The 17,462-nt window shown below is 37.5% G+C and overlaps 1 pseudogene; it reads left to right on the top strand.

Annotated features, from left to right (window-relative positions):
* Positions 1-4,268: 4,268 nt before the first annotated feature.
* LOC149258913 (bark storage protein A-like) lies at positions 4,269-6,106 on the top strand (annotated as a pseudogene).
* Positions 6,107-17,462: the final 11,356 nt, after the last annotated feature.

A 17,462-nucleotide genomic window follows, 5' to 3' on the forward strand; every position in this document is an offset into this window, starting at 1 on the left:
AAAAGGGAGGAAAGGCTGCTTGACATGGGATTCAACTACGCAGAAATTTACGAAGACACAAATTCAAATTTGTTCAGCAAGTCTTGCTTATGGATAAGGTGTCTAAACTCTAAAGAAAGAACATGGTTATTATTTTTCAACATTTTTATTTTTTATCTCATTTTCCATATTTGAAATAAAAAAAACATATTCTCGAGCCAAAAAAAATGAAGGGGACAAAAGCTAGAATTTCCATGAAGGAGAATCTGAAATGGATTATATCCAGTTTATCAACATCTGAAGATGATGAAGCATATCTTTTGGGAGTGCTTGTTTGCCAAGAGTTGTTGGATATATGCGGTGGATCAGTATTCAATTCCTTTCCAGGACAGTATGCAGTGGCATGTTGCAGTTCTTGGAGATGACCATTTTCATCTTCATTTTGCTTTTCTAGGATTTGGAAAATATCTCAAATTTCAGCATTCTTCATCCTTTGTAAAGTCAAGTGAAGTTTGTACTTAAGAAAAAGCATAGCTCAGTCTCTGCATTCTATTCTTTATGGCAATGAGATCCACCACAAGCTCCTGGCTAAGGGCACTCTGTTGATCAAAGATGCTCAATCTCTTGATTGACAACTTATAAGTTATTATGATTTTCGCCTGCTTTAGTCATGCTACAAAAGAGGTAGAGATCCATTGTATATACTATATACCATTCCACTTTATGCATTTTTATTTGTAGATATAAGACCTATTTTTCTATTAAAAAAAAAACAATAAAAAAATCAAGTAGCTCCTCTCCACAACATAAATTTGATAGAAGAAAGACAAATGCCCTTACCTTTGATCTTCCCTCCAACCTTCTCAAAGAAGAAACCCTTCTTTCTTTAGACCATGTATTGATGGGTAACCTCACCGTAGAATGGCCAAATTCTCAGGTAATTAGAAGTAATGGGTGCTGCAAACAAAATAGCGGATACTACTATATGCATGGACAGGGCTTTTTCTCCTCTCATTTCAAACTGAAGGAAGATCATGATTTTATTTTCAGAAATGGCCAAAGGATTTTGGGATCCTGCCCTTTATATTTGCCATTTGAATAGGTGGTTCCAGGATTTTAATCCAAAGGTAAAGATACCATCAAGAGTCACAATGTGATGTGTGTGTGTGCCTTCCTTTTCTGCTGCTCAACCTTCGGAACTATTTCACTCAAGAGACAATAAGGAAATAAGTTGGGCCATTATTTGAGTAGATCCCAACCAAAAGTTGGTATCTATGCTTGCACAAGAATATACGTAGAGATAGATTTATGGAAGTGCCACTCCCAAAGGCCTGGAACTACATTTGGATGATAGGATTCTTGGGTCTCTTCTCAGCCTCCCCTTCCAGGGGATCAACTCCAAACAGTTTCATAGCAGGACACCCCCAACCAGTCCGATCACCTCTCAGTTCCACAGAAGTGGCAGGAGATCCATTCAAAGTTCTTTTTCTTTCATCCTTGGATACTCAGAGTATATACCTCACTCTTACAACACCCTCAAGATCATACAACCGGATCCACCACTGGTTCCAATGGACTTCGACAATGAGCAAGAGCCCAGTTCATCTCCCTCACCATCAATCATCAAACTTGAGAGCCCTTGACATATTTAGCTACATTTCCAAATCTTTCTATCTCACTCATTCTTTCTTGAGAAGCTATTGATTATTTTGCATCATCCCATGGTTTTTTTATGTGTTGTCACTGCATTACCACTTGTTTCTTTCTTTCTCTATGTATTTTCAGCACTTTCTTGGAGCTACAATTGCACTCCCACGTTGTATTCATACTAATTGTACTCTTCTTCATGATCCTAACTTGACATGGGATTCAACTACGCAGAAATTTACGAAGACACAAATTCAAAAATAAAGTTTTGTTCAGCAAGTCTTGCTTATGGATAAGGTGTCTAAACTCTAAAGAAAGAACAGGGTTATTATTTTTCAACATTTTTATTTTTTATCTCATTTTCCAGATTTGAAATAAAAAAACATATTCTCGAGCCAAAAAAAATGAAGGGGACTGGAGTTCTATGTAAAGGGTATAGTTTAACCAGAGTGCTTTTTTGATGATGGAAAATATCATCTATTGGTACAATAGAGTTACAGAGTTGATGGGTAATAGGATTTGAATTTAAGTTCATAAGTAGCAGATGGACATATGGGTTTGTCCAAGGCTAACCTAATGCATGCTGACTGAATATTTTCATCCTGGAAAAGATTCAGTAAAGATATTAAAAAAATTAATAATGTTATAAAAGCGAGGAAAGGCTGCTTGACATGGGATTCAGCTACGCAGAAATTTACGAAGACACAAATTCAAATTTGTTCAGCGAGTCTTGCTTATGGATAAGGTGTCTAAACTCTAAAAAAAGAACATGGTTATTATTTTTCAACATTTTTATTTTTTATCTCATTTTCCAGATTTGAAATAAAAAACACATAATCAATAACACTGCATTGCGACCAGCACTGCATTTGAAATGCAAAGAGATTACACCTGCAATTCAATATATGAATGCCATAAAAATCATTTGCAACAATGAATTTATCCGCATAAAACAAGCACAGCATTGCATGGTATGGGCAAACTGCAAAATATAATTTTTTTCTCAAAAATGAGGTGTTGGGACATAATCAAATAAAATAGTTTTAATCCCTTCTGGTTCGAAGAGATGGCACTCCGTTACAAAGCGTTGTATCATGAAAACTGGTTCCTCATTACAATTAAACTGTGTCTTGATGTAATTTGAACGAAGGTATGTACAATTAAAACATTGCAGTAATTATAGCCCAGATCGAGCCCTGCAAAAGCCCTCGAGGCAAAAATTGACATATAACAGAAGAATATGAGAAAATCTGTGTAATATATTGTTTAATACAATCGTCCTGCGAGGAAAATCGATTGAAAATAGTTTTAATCCCTTCTGGTTCGAAGAGATGGCACTCTGTTACAAAGCACTGTATCATGAAAACTGGTTCCTCATTACAATTAAACTGTGCCTTGGTGTAGTTTGAACGAAGGTATGTACAATTAAAACATTGCAGTAATTATAGCCCCCGATCGAGCCCTGCAAAAGCCCCCGAGGCAAAAATTGACATATAACAGAAGAATATGAGAAAATCTGTGTGATATATTGTTTAATGCAATCGTCCTGCGAGGAAAATCAATTGAAAATAGTTTTAATCCCTTCTGGTTCGAAGAGATGGCACTCCGTTACAAAGCGCTGTATCATGAAAAATCTGGAAAATTGGTTCCTCATTACAATTAAACTGTGTTTTGAAGACTGATCAATTTGAAACACCGTAAAGTAGGGAAGGACTGTAGGGTGGATCATACCTGGGTTTGGAATTGCAGAGGTCGGGGCAATTACAGAGCGGAAAAGAAATTGCAGAGCTCCGGGGAATTGCAGAGCGGAATTGCAGAGGTCAGGGAAATTACAGAGCAGAAAAGAAATTGCAGAGCTCCGGGGAGGAAGGTGAGTGAGGGAGCAACCACGGGATTTCGCACCTCCTCAATTCGAATTGGAGCGAGCGAGACTCTCTGTTCCCGACATTCGAGCTCGTCCCCGATCTGTCAGGGGATGTCCAGATTTACAACTGCGCCGGATCCATTGTCAGGCTCTGTCAGAATTGCCAGGGAAGGGTGACGGCGAAGGAGGGTGGCGGAGCTAGGGAGGGTGGTTGCGAAGGAGGGTGGCGGAGCGAGGGGAGGGTGGCGGAGGGCGGAGGGATTGCCGGCGGCCGGAGCCGGACGATTTTCCGGTCGGTGCCGGAAAACGGGCCATTCCTCCGCCCAGGTAGACTACTCCATTTTTTAGGATATTTTATGTTAAATAGATTTTCTGAGTAAAATTTAAAACTCCAAACAGATCCGTCAGCATCACTCGCTTCAGACCCAACGGAAAAAACTACCAGCCGTGGATAATTTAATTTATATCACAAAGCGTTGACTTATGAAATTAATTCGAGCCATTTCACAGGCCGTAGTCTAAAATATCATAAAAGATAGGTAAAAGATTCCCTATTTAACATAAAATATCATAAAAAATAGGTAAAAGATTACCTATACACTCTCCGAGATACCCTCGGTGGAAACGCATGACAGAAGACCAATGGTTGGGTAGGATTCTTTACTTCCACAGTCCCAAGTTCCTTGATCTCTCACCTACAGATTTGAATATTGTACAGGCTTCCCCATAAATCTCTCCAACGCAAGCAGAAGAGGGACAGGAATTCAGTTTTGAACGCATGATGAAGATTATCAGTGCAGTCCACTGTATATGGGCGTTAATCATAGTATCATTAATGGTGGATTTATCATCAGTGGATGCCCTAATTGCATCGCCAAACGTTCAGAGAAGCATCGACAAGATCAATGGCGATGGCCTCTATCTCGGCATCGTTGTTGCCAACGCTTTCGAGATGGACCCTCTTCTGCAATCTTCGTCTTTCAATGTCTCCAAGACTCTAGATATCGCTGGTAATCGGAGATCTATTCTATTTTATGTAGATGAGATTTTTATAGGAAATGCATTCACACAACAAATCTCATAACTCACGGAAGAGACATGATAAAGTTAAATCTCATGACTTATGGAAGAGACATGACATTAAGGTAGAGCAAGTTGTAACTATATGGATCAATTTTGGAAATATTTTGAAATTTGGAAATATCTGCATTTATCATAAAGATGGTCCTAAAAGAGGGGTATTTTTATCTCAATTAAGCAATCCTAATTATTTAACCATGTCTATATCAATCTGATTGCCAAATATTCAACGGATCAGCAATCCAGATAAGCTCAAGGCTAAAAGACTTCAATTAATACAATAAAAAATGATATCAATTTTTTTTTGTTGTTATTTTCTTTGCAGGGAAAAGATTTCATATAGGAAGCGTTGATAAGCACAGAGTCATCATTGTCATGTCAGGATTGGCAATGGTCGGTCTCAATTTTGTTTACTAATATCAGTGCTTTGATTTTTATGTCGTATGAATCCATAACTATAACCCAACCTATAATTCTACCCTTTCAACATACTATATTTTGTTTTATGTAGCTGAATGCAGGACTAACAACTTAGTTGCTGCTGAGTTTCTTCGAAGTGAAAGGAGTCATCCACCATGGAATTGCAGGGAACGCCAACTCTTCTCTGCAAATCGCAGATGTTATAGTTCCTCGTTATTGGGCTCATACCGGCCTCTGGAGCTGGCAGGTTAATATTTATGTTTATTTATGTAAATACTAGAAAGATGATACTATGGCCTAGACACAGTGGTAAAACTATCTTGTGATTGAATTTGTATGTGTTGGTTCAGAGATATGGAGATGGACCCAATGATGAACTTCCTCAGGAATCAAATGGAGATTACACACGACAATACGGGTACCTTCACTTTGCAAACTCCACAACTCCATCAGATCAGAATTCAAGCAACCTCCTTAATAATGTGTGGTATCAACCTGAGGAAGTTTTTCCAGTAAATGGAACTCCAGAGGTCAGGCAACATGCTTTTTGGGTGCCTGTGGATGAGCACTACTATCAGACTGCAAAGAGCCTTGAGGTATTTACTAGTTCTTTCAGGAAATGTATGTATGTATATATTTCTTTGTAATCAAGCAAGCCTCTATCAGATCTGATCTCATACAAGTATTGTTTAGATTTATCTTAATTTCCAAAAAAAAACACTCTACACTATCTGTGTTTTTATAATAAAATTTGTTGATAGTTCTGATTGTGTTTATTCAGACTCTGGAGTTGGAAGGATGTTTGAACTCAACAACTTGTCTGCCATATACTCCCAAGGCTGTTCTAGGAGAAAGAGGAGCGAGTGCAAACGTGTTTGTGGACAATGCAGCGTACAGAAACATCCTCTATACCAAGTTCAATATAAGTCCCATCGACATGGAAAGTGCAGTTGTAGCACTGGTTTGCCTTCAACAAAGACTGCCATTCATACAATAAGATCTCTTTCTGATTTGGCTGGAGGGGAAACTTCTGAACCTAATGAGGTTGCTGTCTTTTCTGGGCTGGCTAGCCAAAACGCTGTAACTGCTGTAATTCAATTTATCAAGTCTCTGTAACAATGATTCCTATTGCACTAACCTAGAAACCTTTCCCTATCCAAAGTTGTTTTGGATTATTGAAAAATTCATTTGAAGGGTGGTACGGAAGTCAATGAGATGGGGAGGCACAAGCATCGCTATTTTGTAAAGTCTCATTGTCGTGAGAGCAACTTAATTATAAATTTAGGTTCCTGGAGTGCCCAGCTGTAGAGTAGGGTTAATTGTCGACTTTGTTGTTAAGTTGGTTTCCTTCTTAATTGAATCTATGATCGAGTTAAAAATATTTTTTCCAAGAGTGAAAAGACACTTCAACTGTTCTTATTAAGAAAGGGAAAATAATTTTTATTCAAAGTAAAAAATATTCTCCATCATCAATACTAAGTATGCAAAATCACCTAATAATGTCATATGAGTAGAACAAGTTTCAAGTAAAGCATTAACACAGTAAGCATAACACTAAACTTGATGCTCTAATCTTGTTAAAATATATGTTATCTACTATTGCTTAATGCTCAAATCTTGTCATTACACTGTTTTTAATGGAGTGTTATTGAAGCTTTATGTGCTTGGTCCGTGGATGATAAACTAGTGTGTGGCTACCTTCAATACTCCCTAATATATTATTCTACAATCATTACTAATCCTGTCATATCTTAACCTATAAATGACATTGTTGGTCTCATCTATATAGCCTTACATTTAATTAACACCACTTCCCTATACTAATATGGAGCACTATAAGTCATCCCTTATTTTTGTGAAGGAGCTAGCCTATACTTAGGCTAAAGATTTAGCATAAAGTCAAATTCTTTTGATTGAGAAGCGGTAATAAAGTTTTCATGCAAATGGATTATTGATTAAAGATGGATCTATATGTATGGTTTCCCTTAATTATTTGATATTCATTTTAGTGTTTAGTGTTTGGTGGCTTTACGAAGCTTTATACACATTTCATAATGACATTAAATTTTTATAATGATTATTTATCAAATTGAGGTTGATTTTACTAACTTGGTTTTTAAAAATTGAAAAGGGAGGTGACTACGACCACGATTTCGTTGAAAGGATCAAGCAAGTTTGTATTTGAAGTACTCCTTCAGGTAATGATATTCTACTCGATAAAATCTCTATGTAACTTCCTTTGGATGAATGAGTTAGTATATGCGATACACTTAAATAATATTATTATTTGAATTTTTTTTGGTTTAATGAATGAGTTAAATTTCTTTTGGTTTAATGAATGAGTTAGTATATGCGATACACTTAAATGATATTATTATTTGAATTTTTTTTGGGTTCAAATTCCACTTAGGCTCATTATTATGGTTTGGGTTAAAAAAAGTTTAGGAAACATTTTGAATTGAAAACTTTCATTATTATATAATTTTTTAATTATTTTGGGTATTTTTTAGGTGGAAAACTAGAAGCATTGGATTGTAGGGTTCATTATGAGGGTATGTCTTACTTCACTGACTTAAGGTCCAAAAACTCTAAATCCAATTTGAGGCTCTAAATGGTCATTTTCGGGGTAAAAAATCCAAGAAAAAAGTTCCCAACATATTAATGTTCTTCTACTCATCAAGAGTACCTTTTCCAGCAATGCAAAAATCACCTCAATTGGAGTTTATATATGGAAGTTTTGCCTCATGTAAGTTGATTTATCTTATTGACCACCATGATACTATATTGATGCCATGCCAATTCACATTATTCACACATGTGGATCTAGTTAGATATGAACTTTCTTTTGGAGTACATACACATTACCTGCCCTTAGCTACCTTACATTTCCTACCTTTTAGGATCATTCTTTTGGCACTTACTATTTATAGTATGTCTATTTTTTGTAAGAGACGGTATGTAGGATGACATGTGGTAATGGCTAGACATTGAGTGGGTAGTGACATACATTTTTCCTGTCAAGTAATGTGCACTTACTATTGTCTAGCAACCCTATCCACAAGTGAGCAATTCCTTCGTGTTTTGGAGGACAACCTTATCCATAACTCTATCAACCCATCCCTTAAATGTAGACAACATTATCTTTTGACTTTTAGTCTTAATTTTGGAGGATTTTCTTCACCACTTGAGTTGGGAACTATATGATTGAGTTTTACATTTAGTCCTCACGTAATTTTAGACCATATTATCTTTAATCAACTCTGTTATTGACCCTAACTCTATTTTGGACCCTATAACTCCATTTTTGGCCCAGTTAACTAGAACTAAGGGAGAGTCATTTTTCTATTGGTTGTGCATGCACTTGGGACAACACTTAGTGCACATTACTTCTCTATATGAGAAGGTTATTTAATTGTACTCAAGTCAAGCATTTTATTGCAACTAGATCTTGTGCTTCTATTGTAAATTCAACATGGTATCAAAGCATTAATGAGTTTGTGAGAATTACATTATATAATATTGTAGTTCAACAAACTTTAGATAAATAGAATAAGATGAATAAATTCACTGTATGTGTCATTCTAACTTCATTCCACTACTTTGATTAGAAGCTAATGATCCTATTGCTACTGCGTAGTAAAGGATTCTATAGAATCAATATGGAGATTGAAGTAGACCTCAATTTAGCTATATAAAAGTCAAATTAATTCAACGAGATCGAGAAGCCTTAGGTTCATATTCTTGTCCATTTCTCTAGACCTTTATTCTCACATTGATTCTTGTATTTATCCCAACAAGTTATGGACCAAGTTGGAGGGTTTGTTTAGCAAAGAATGACATTTTTAGAGGACATTATCTAGAGAATGAGCTCATAGCTTTGATCCCAACAACTTTGACACCCTAAAATGCTTCTTCACCAAGCTCAATATTTTTCTTCAATAGGTTAAAACTTGTGGCATTAATAGAAAGGAAGAGTAGTTAATTCTTCTAGTTCTTTCAAATATAGGACCTAAGTATTTAGTATTTATTTCTTCCTACCACTACTAAACTCTCTATGGGTAAATATTTGAAGATGCCCCCTTTGAGTAGCTTTATGGAATCATTAATTCAAGAGTAGAACAAGCTAATTCACATGGGGTATTTAAAGTCATCCAAGGCTCATGTGTTTATAGTGTAGGAAGCTAGTAAGAAGGAAAAGTAGAAAAAACAATGGAACCATAACAAAAGAAAGAGGGAAAACATAATCCAACTAAGGAGAGTTTGATTTCCAAGGGGGGATTTCCAAGAAAGCGAGGTAAAAGTGTGTTTATTGTAGCAAGGGATCTCATCCAAAAAGTGCATGCATGAAGAAGATAATTGAGCTCATGGCACAAGTCTTTCATCAACATCATCTTAAGGACTACTTTCCAAATAATTCCAAGAAGAAGCAAATGGGTTGGCCACCGAAATACAAAGGTAAGGTTCATTCTTTGATTTCCTTAACTTATTCTCCTAACACTTAGATTATTGACTCAAGACCCACTCACCATATCGCTTCATCATCACATACTTTCTCTTACCTAGAGACTTGCACTAGACCACATATTTTTATGGGAGATCATTCTCCTATTGAGATTGTGAAAGAAGGAAGAATAGATCCAAACTATGGGTTTTCATAATGTGCTTCGTGTACCTAAGCTCTTAGTTGTCCCTATCTACCAGATAACATACTCAGGTTCATGGAAACAAGTTGACATCATTGCAAATGAAATGGTGAATTTCAATATGGAAAATGGTTTTAGAATAGTAGTTGGTTTAAGGCTAACCACCATTTTAGGTTGTATTTCTTCTCTCACTTTATTTGAAAATCAGATTTTGTTTCTCTTCTTACCCACACAAATGAGGAGAAAAGGTTGTGGCATGAGAGGTTTGGCTTTCTAAATTATACGTATTTGGAAAAGGTATGTAAAGAAGAAATGGTTGAAGGTATACAAAATTAAATACATAGATGAAGTTTTCCATTGATGCATTCTCGGTAAGCATCCTAAGGAGAATTTTGACATAGGAAAAGAAAGTAGCACTATTACACTTATAGGATTGGTACATCATGACATTATATGTCCTCTCCTTCACATGTCCATGAGAAAAGGAAAGAATGTACTCATTTATTGATGATTGACCAAAGTATATGTAACACCCTCCACCCACATCTACCCATGTAACTGGCCAAACGAGGTAAACATGTGACAAGAAGTTACTATGATATGATTCAACCTCCTTAGTCACCTTAAGGAAGTGGAAATGATGGAAACACACCATACGGACCTTCCACATTAGCAACAAGACTCCCAGGAACCATCCCAACCACTAAGGTAACCAACCCCTAGGTTCCACTGAGTTTTAGACCGTTAAACACCCAGACGATCCCCTGACATGGAAAAGCATGCATCTAGGAGGCTCCAGATACTCTCACAAAATGGGTATGCATGTGTCCAAGGACTTCTTTGCCCAATGTTGTGCTTGCGTCTCTAGGATTTGAGCCACGTTTTTAGGCCCAGAGCCCAGGTCACTGCCCAGAATTCAATGATACTTTCAGAATTTCAAGATAACAACATAATAATGATACACATACAATTACTTGAATAAGGATTTGAATAGACCCAGCTACTAGCCATGACAGGCATTTTGTCAAACATGTCACAATTATGTAATCCATAGGCTTAAAAACAGATCTGAACATAGGGGCATCATACTCATTTGAGAATTTCTAAGAAGCATTGACGCCTCAACACATTAGTTACAGTTTCATCCATTAGGCCATAGATACATTGTTCATTCATTTACAAGTAAAAACATGTTGAGAGCCATACATAACCACTATCATAATACATGTTCATAACCAACATAATAGAAACAAAAATACCAAGGAAATCACAGCCATATCATCCACATATAAACTAGTATAATACTCATGAAATAACAAGGAGAAATAACCTCATAATAATAATGCAAAGGCCAACCAATTGTGGGACTTCCATGAACCGCCAGACCATAGACATAGCTGATCCAAATATCTCTTTAGTCAATCACCCTCGTACCATATTCCAAGCATGAATGTGGGAACTCATAAAACACATCAATCCAAAACCATCAAGGGCTTCCAGAGGCCAAACCACCTCAACCCATCAAACAGTGATTCCACCTCATGGTCGTACAGCACAAAACCATCATCAGACCGGTCTATATCCAAGCCTTATAGGGCTCTAGAGTGTTTGTTTCAACCAAGGCTTCTAGGACTAGTAACTCAACCCACAACTGTCGACAGGCTTCCAGAGAATTTGTCCAACCAAGGCTTCCAGGACTAGTAACTCAACCCACTAAGGGCTTCCAAAGCATTTTCCAACCAAGGCTTCCAGGACTAGTAACTCAACCCAAGTCGTTGCAGGGCTTCCAGAACGTTTGTCCAACCAGGGCTTCCAGGAACTAGTAACTCAACCCAAGCTAAAGGAATCATGAGAACCAACCAGAAAAATAAAGAAATGAACCCACAACACCATGGATATTTAGGAAATGGAAAGGCTAGGAAAATCCATTGTCAATCGAGGCAATCCTATATGCCAATGACAAATCATGACCAATAAATCATATGCATCTACCATGCATGCTAAAACTAGTGAGGAAAACATACATGCAACTCGGTACCTGCAAGAAAAACCCACTATAGCTGTTAATCCCAATGTCCTCTTGTGCTTTCCTTCTCTTCATTTTCCTTCTTGCTCTAAAGCTCCAAGTATGACACAATCCTCCAAGAGTGCTCCAAGAAAACTTTAAGTGCCCAAGAGTATGAGAGAGAGATAATAGAGAGAGAGCTCCAAACCTGAACTGAAAAAAGTCTATCAATTGATCCTCATAATTATTTTTATTAATGAGGCCTCTATTTTCTTCATTTTCCATTGTTTTAGTTCATTTTCTTCCTCACATGCAACCTGTGACCTTTCACCTTCCTTTTCTCCTAATTTCCATCATTTTCATAAATAAAATGCCAATTAATGCCTCATGCCTTTCCAAAGCCTTTTCCATTTCCTTTGCAAATTTCCTTAGTCGTTAATCAATCACCAGTGATCCCCATCACTATGCCTTTTCCAAACATTCAACTTGGAATAAGTGTCTCATCAACCGTGGTTATTATTTTGCCTTTATTAACTTGTATTCCATGGAATTTTCACCAAAGTTGTTACAGAATCCTCCCCCTTCGGAGAATGCCATCCTCAGTGTTCAACAACACCTACAACCAATAAGGCTACTATAAGAAAAACATACTTCCCATGGAGCTTTATAACTTAGCTCTTTGCAATATTTACAATGATCATCATGTTAAGAAGAAAACCAACATGATAGCATATCTCTTATTGGAGCTTTATAACATAGCTCATGGCAGTGTTTACATCCATATACATATGTACATATACCAAACATCACCAAAACATGTACCAAAAACATATACCAAAACATCTGCTCAACCAGCAAATAAGGAAGGATACATAACCCGCATCTTATCTTGCATCTCCTACATAGGTTCATCAGGCCCAAAGTGCTTCAATTCCACTTTAACCTCTTTGATTGCTCGGCTCCAGAGTATGAGCATCTTTCCTTGCAAAATACACTACGATTCTAGTTGGAATTCTCCTTCTGGCCCCACTTGCAATACAAAACAATAAATCCCATGATCAACATATTTAACATACTTCTTAACCAATGACACATGGAAAAAGTCATGGACTTTTACTATCAAAGGCAGTGCAAGTCGATAGGTTACTAGCCCAATCCTCTCAATAATCTTGAAAGGTCCACAAAACTGGGGTGTCATCTTGGCACATGATCTAATCCGCAAGGAGCTCTTCCTTAGTTTGATGTGAAAGTACACTTGTTCCCCAACCTAGAACTCCTTGAACAACCTATTCGGATCTACATATCTCTTTTTCCTATCATATGTTTCTTTCAAATTCTTCTTGATTACCTTCATTTCCCGCTCCATATCTTCTAACATTTCTAGTCTAATCAGCACCCTATTCACTGGATCACTCCAACTGATGGGAGTATTGCAACTTCACCCATACAATTCCTTAAACAGACTCATCCTCAATGACTCCTGGTACCCATTGTTGTAAGAAAACTCTACCAGTGGAAGGTACTCTTCCCACTGCTGTTGTCAATGCATCGCATACATCCTCAAAATGTCCTCTAGTATCCTATTGACCCTCTCTATCTGCGGATGATAAGTTGTATTGAAGGCCAACTTTGTGCCCAAACCTGCAAATAACTCCTTCGAAGAATTGGAAGTGAAATTCACATCCATGTCTGACACAATCTTCTTTTGAATTCCATGCAATTTGACAACGTCCCTGATGAAGACATGTGCTACATCACTCGTGGAGAATGTAGACTTCACTGGAATGAAGTGCGCTACCTTTTTCAACCTGTCCACCACTACCATGATGGAATCATGTTGTCTCACTGTCCTCGAAAAAACCATGATAAAGTCCATGGAAATGACCTCCTATTTCCACTCTGGAATCAGAATTGGTTGTAGCATTCCACCTAGACACTTACACTCTACCTTCACCTACTAACAATCCAGGCACCTAGCCACAAACTCTGCTACGTCTCTCTTCAAATTCATCCAATAGTATAATTTCTTCATTATTGTCAGTGTCTTTTGATAACCTAGGTGACTTGAATATGGTTTCACATGAAACTCCCTCAAGATCGTCTTCTAGAGCTCACTGTTGTCTCGCACATATATCTTGTCTCTAAATCTGACTAATCCATCTCTTGTGAGACGAAAATCCACATCCTGTGCATCTACATTTGTACCTGTACCACTACCTGTACATGTACCTGTACCACCACCTGTACCTATACATGTACCACCACCTGAACTCTGTTGCAACATGTGCACAATCTCCATATACCTGACATCCTACTGACCTACCTACAAGATCTTATTGTGTAAATCTGTCTTGTAGGAGCTCATAGCTTCTATGTCATTTACCTGTGTCCTCCTACTAAGAGCATCTTCCACCATGTTCTCTTTACATTTGATATGCCTGATATTGAAATCATACTCACTGATTATGGAAAACCACCAAGCTTGCCTTCCATTCAGATTCGGTTGGTCTAATAGATACCACAAACCATTGTGTTCACTCATCAATATAAACCTCCTTCCAAGCAGATAGTGCCGCCACATCTTTAATGCATGTATGATCATTGCCAACTCAATATCATGTGTTGGGTAGTTATGCTCGTGCTCATTCAGCTTCCATGACTCATAGCATATCATCTATCCATCCTACATAAGGACTCCACCAAGTACTCTCTTGCAAGCATCTATACATACTACAAAATCTTTGTCCGGATCTGTAATCTTTAACACTGGTGCATGTGTCAAAAACTGCTTGAACTGCTCAAAACTAGTTGCACACTCCTCTTTCCATTCAAAATTCTTACCTTTCCTCTGTAATGATGTGATAGGATATGTGATCCGCAAGAATTTCTTGATGAACCTCTTGTGATAACCTACTAACCCCATGAAAGATGTCACCTCATCCACATTTTTGGGAACTTCCCACTGCATGATAGCTCTTACCTTTTCTGGGTCCACTACTATGCCATCCCTGGAAACCACATGTCCCAAGTAGTGTACACCAGTCTGAAATAAACTGCACTTGTTGAGCTTAGCATACAACTAATTCTCTCTTAACAATCTCAATACTTTTGCTAAATGCTCGACATGCTCTTCTTCATTTTTAGAATATACCAATATATCATCAATGAACACAATAACAAACTTGCCCAAATATGGACACAACACACTATTCATCAAGCACATAAAGGTTGTTGGAGAAATAGTTAAACCAAATGGAACGACAAAAAACTCATAGTCCCCATACCTGGTCCAGAAAGTTGTCTTGTAGGTGTCCTCTTATTTAATGCGTACCTAATGATATCCATATCTCAAATCAATCTTTGAGAACACCACTTCTCCCTTCAACGGATTGAACAAGTCATCAATCCTCAGTAATGAATACCTGTTCTTGATGGTCACTTTGTTCAACTTCCTGTATTCAATGCACAACCTAAGAGTACCATCCTTCTTTTTCACAAACAGTTCCAATGTGCCCCATGGTGATACACTTGGCCTAATGTATCCCTTGTCCAACAATTCCTTCAACTGCAACTTCAAATCTACCAACTGAGGTGTACTCTTCCTGTAAGGTGCCTTTGATACTAGAGCTGCCCCTAGCACCAACTCAATAGAAAAGTCTACTTCCCTATGAGGTGGAAACTCTTAAATATCTATAGGAAATACATCCTTAAACTAATGTATAATTGGGTACCTACTCAAAACATCTGCATCCTCAACTTCCTTACCTTTGTCACTAGAAATGTGCACTGAAAATAACACACACCCTTTCATGCAACTACGCTTGGCCTGCATAGCCACCACCATTCTAACTAATGTTTCATTCTTTTTACCCCGCAAAACTCTTTGTTCCCCATTGTCATCCAAGAACTCAATGGCTTTATCATAAAAATCCATATTTTTTCTATGAAGGTACAACTAATCCATGCCCAACAACATATTATATGATCCCAACGTTAATACATTCAAATGTGTTGAGGTAGGCATACCATTCAAATCAAATGTACAGTCTCTTACCCAATGATGAACACGCTTTTTTGTACCTGTAGCCAACTGCACTAACCAATGCTCTGCATGCACTTCTTTATTCAAACCACACTTATCCACTAGGTTAGGATTAACATAACTATAGTTATATCCAAGGTTAATCAAAATCAAAACAACTTGATCACAAATCATACCATCCATCTATATAACAGATGCCTGATGATATGCATGTCTGTTATCCAGCACTGCATAGATCCTAGGAATACTCTGCCCAACATCTTCCACTTTCTGTGTCTCTTGAGTACTATAGATCAGCGGTCTACTACCCTAATGTTGTGGACAATCTCTCCTGCGATGATCCTTGCCACAAGTCCAACACTCTATAGGCTTCCATCCTACATCCTTTTTCTTCTCCTCAGATCGAAGTCCCTATACTCTGTCAGATGAATTGAACTTCTTAGATGACGTTGCATTCTCTTTATTACCTACATCCTGAGGTATTGCTCGCTTCTTGTCCCATTTTCATTTATTCTTTGCATTACCTTTCCAGTTCGGCTTATTCTCATATATGTGCTTCGATTGCTCATAATAATGCTTTAGCTTTTAGATTGCCTCCTCCAATGATCTAGGCTCATTGAACTCAATCTTGTCTTTGAATGAAATCGATAATCCACAAATGAATCTTTGGATCTTGTCCTTCTCCTCCTTGAGGTAAGGCACATACCTCAGTAGCTCCAAGAACCTGCTGGTGTACTCTTCATTAGTCATTGGTCCCATCTTTAACTCATAAAATTCTTTTGCCTTGTCATCAAAGTATCTCTCTGATAGGTACTTCTTCTTGAATAGTCTCTCAAACTCATTTCAAGTCAAATCCTCCTCATGAATACCTCTGACATCCTTCACATATTCCCACCAAATATCAACTTCTTCCCACCAAATATCATCTTTACCTTTAATACTGAATATAGCTATTTTGGCTTTCATGTTCTTTGAGTAATGATGCAACCTAAAGAACTTCCTCATACCAAGCAACCATGCCTCTACATCCTATTATTTCTTCATCTCTCCATCAAATGTAGGTGGATTTTCTTTCTTAAATTCATCTGGAAAGTATCCCCTAGCACTCCACCTGTAAGGATGATAACGATGATGACCACAATGCCTATCAGAAATAGAACTAAAGTAGTACCTGTGTCCATCACCTCTCATATCTGAAGTATCCAACAACCTACCCTCTCTCACTATGTCATCTCTATCTCACATGTGACCACCATGAGACCTACTTCCATATGCCCCATTAGTTATGTCCTCCTACTCATGGTTGATCTGAAGGAGTCCCTGTCACTGCAATTTTGACAAACTCTGAAATATCACTGCATTTACCTCTTCTTATTTCTCGTATTCCTGTATGATTCTGTCAATGCCTGCCTTGTAGCTTCTTATTTCTACATTTAAGCTTCTCAGTGTGTCTGCCAAATCAGAAGAGTTCCCAACACCACACTACTCACCTGATCCATAGGGAGATTCTCAGGAATTGTAGTCTACCATCTTGCTAGTCATCTTTGATATTCTTCCTGCAAGGTATATCATGTCAGTTAAACCAAATCACAATAAACCAGCATACCTTAGCATAGTTTAGGGATGACACCTCATCTGCAGGATCAACAAATCAACATAATACATGTATAACATAATCAAAATAGGGTATAGAAATATAACACATAAGCATATAAGCATAAAACCATCATTCTAGCTAGAGTCCCATTATCAATGCATGACCATATTGAGACAATCTTTGTT

This window comes from Pinus tabuliformis, chromosome 6 (genome assembly GCF_031772625.1).
Source record: "Pinus tabuliformis cultivar Carrire ecotype Pingquan chromosome 6, CPIR1, whole genome shotgun sequence".
In the NCBI taxonomy this organism is placed as follows: Eukaryota; Viridiplantae; Streptophyta; class Pinopsida; order Pinales; family Pinaceae; genus Pinus; species Pinus tabuliformis.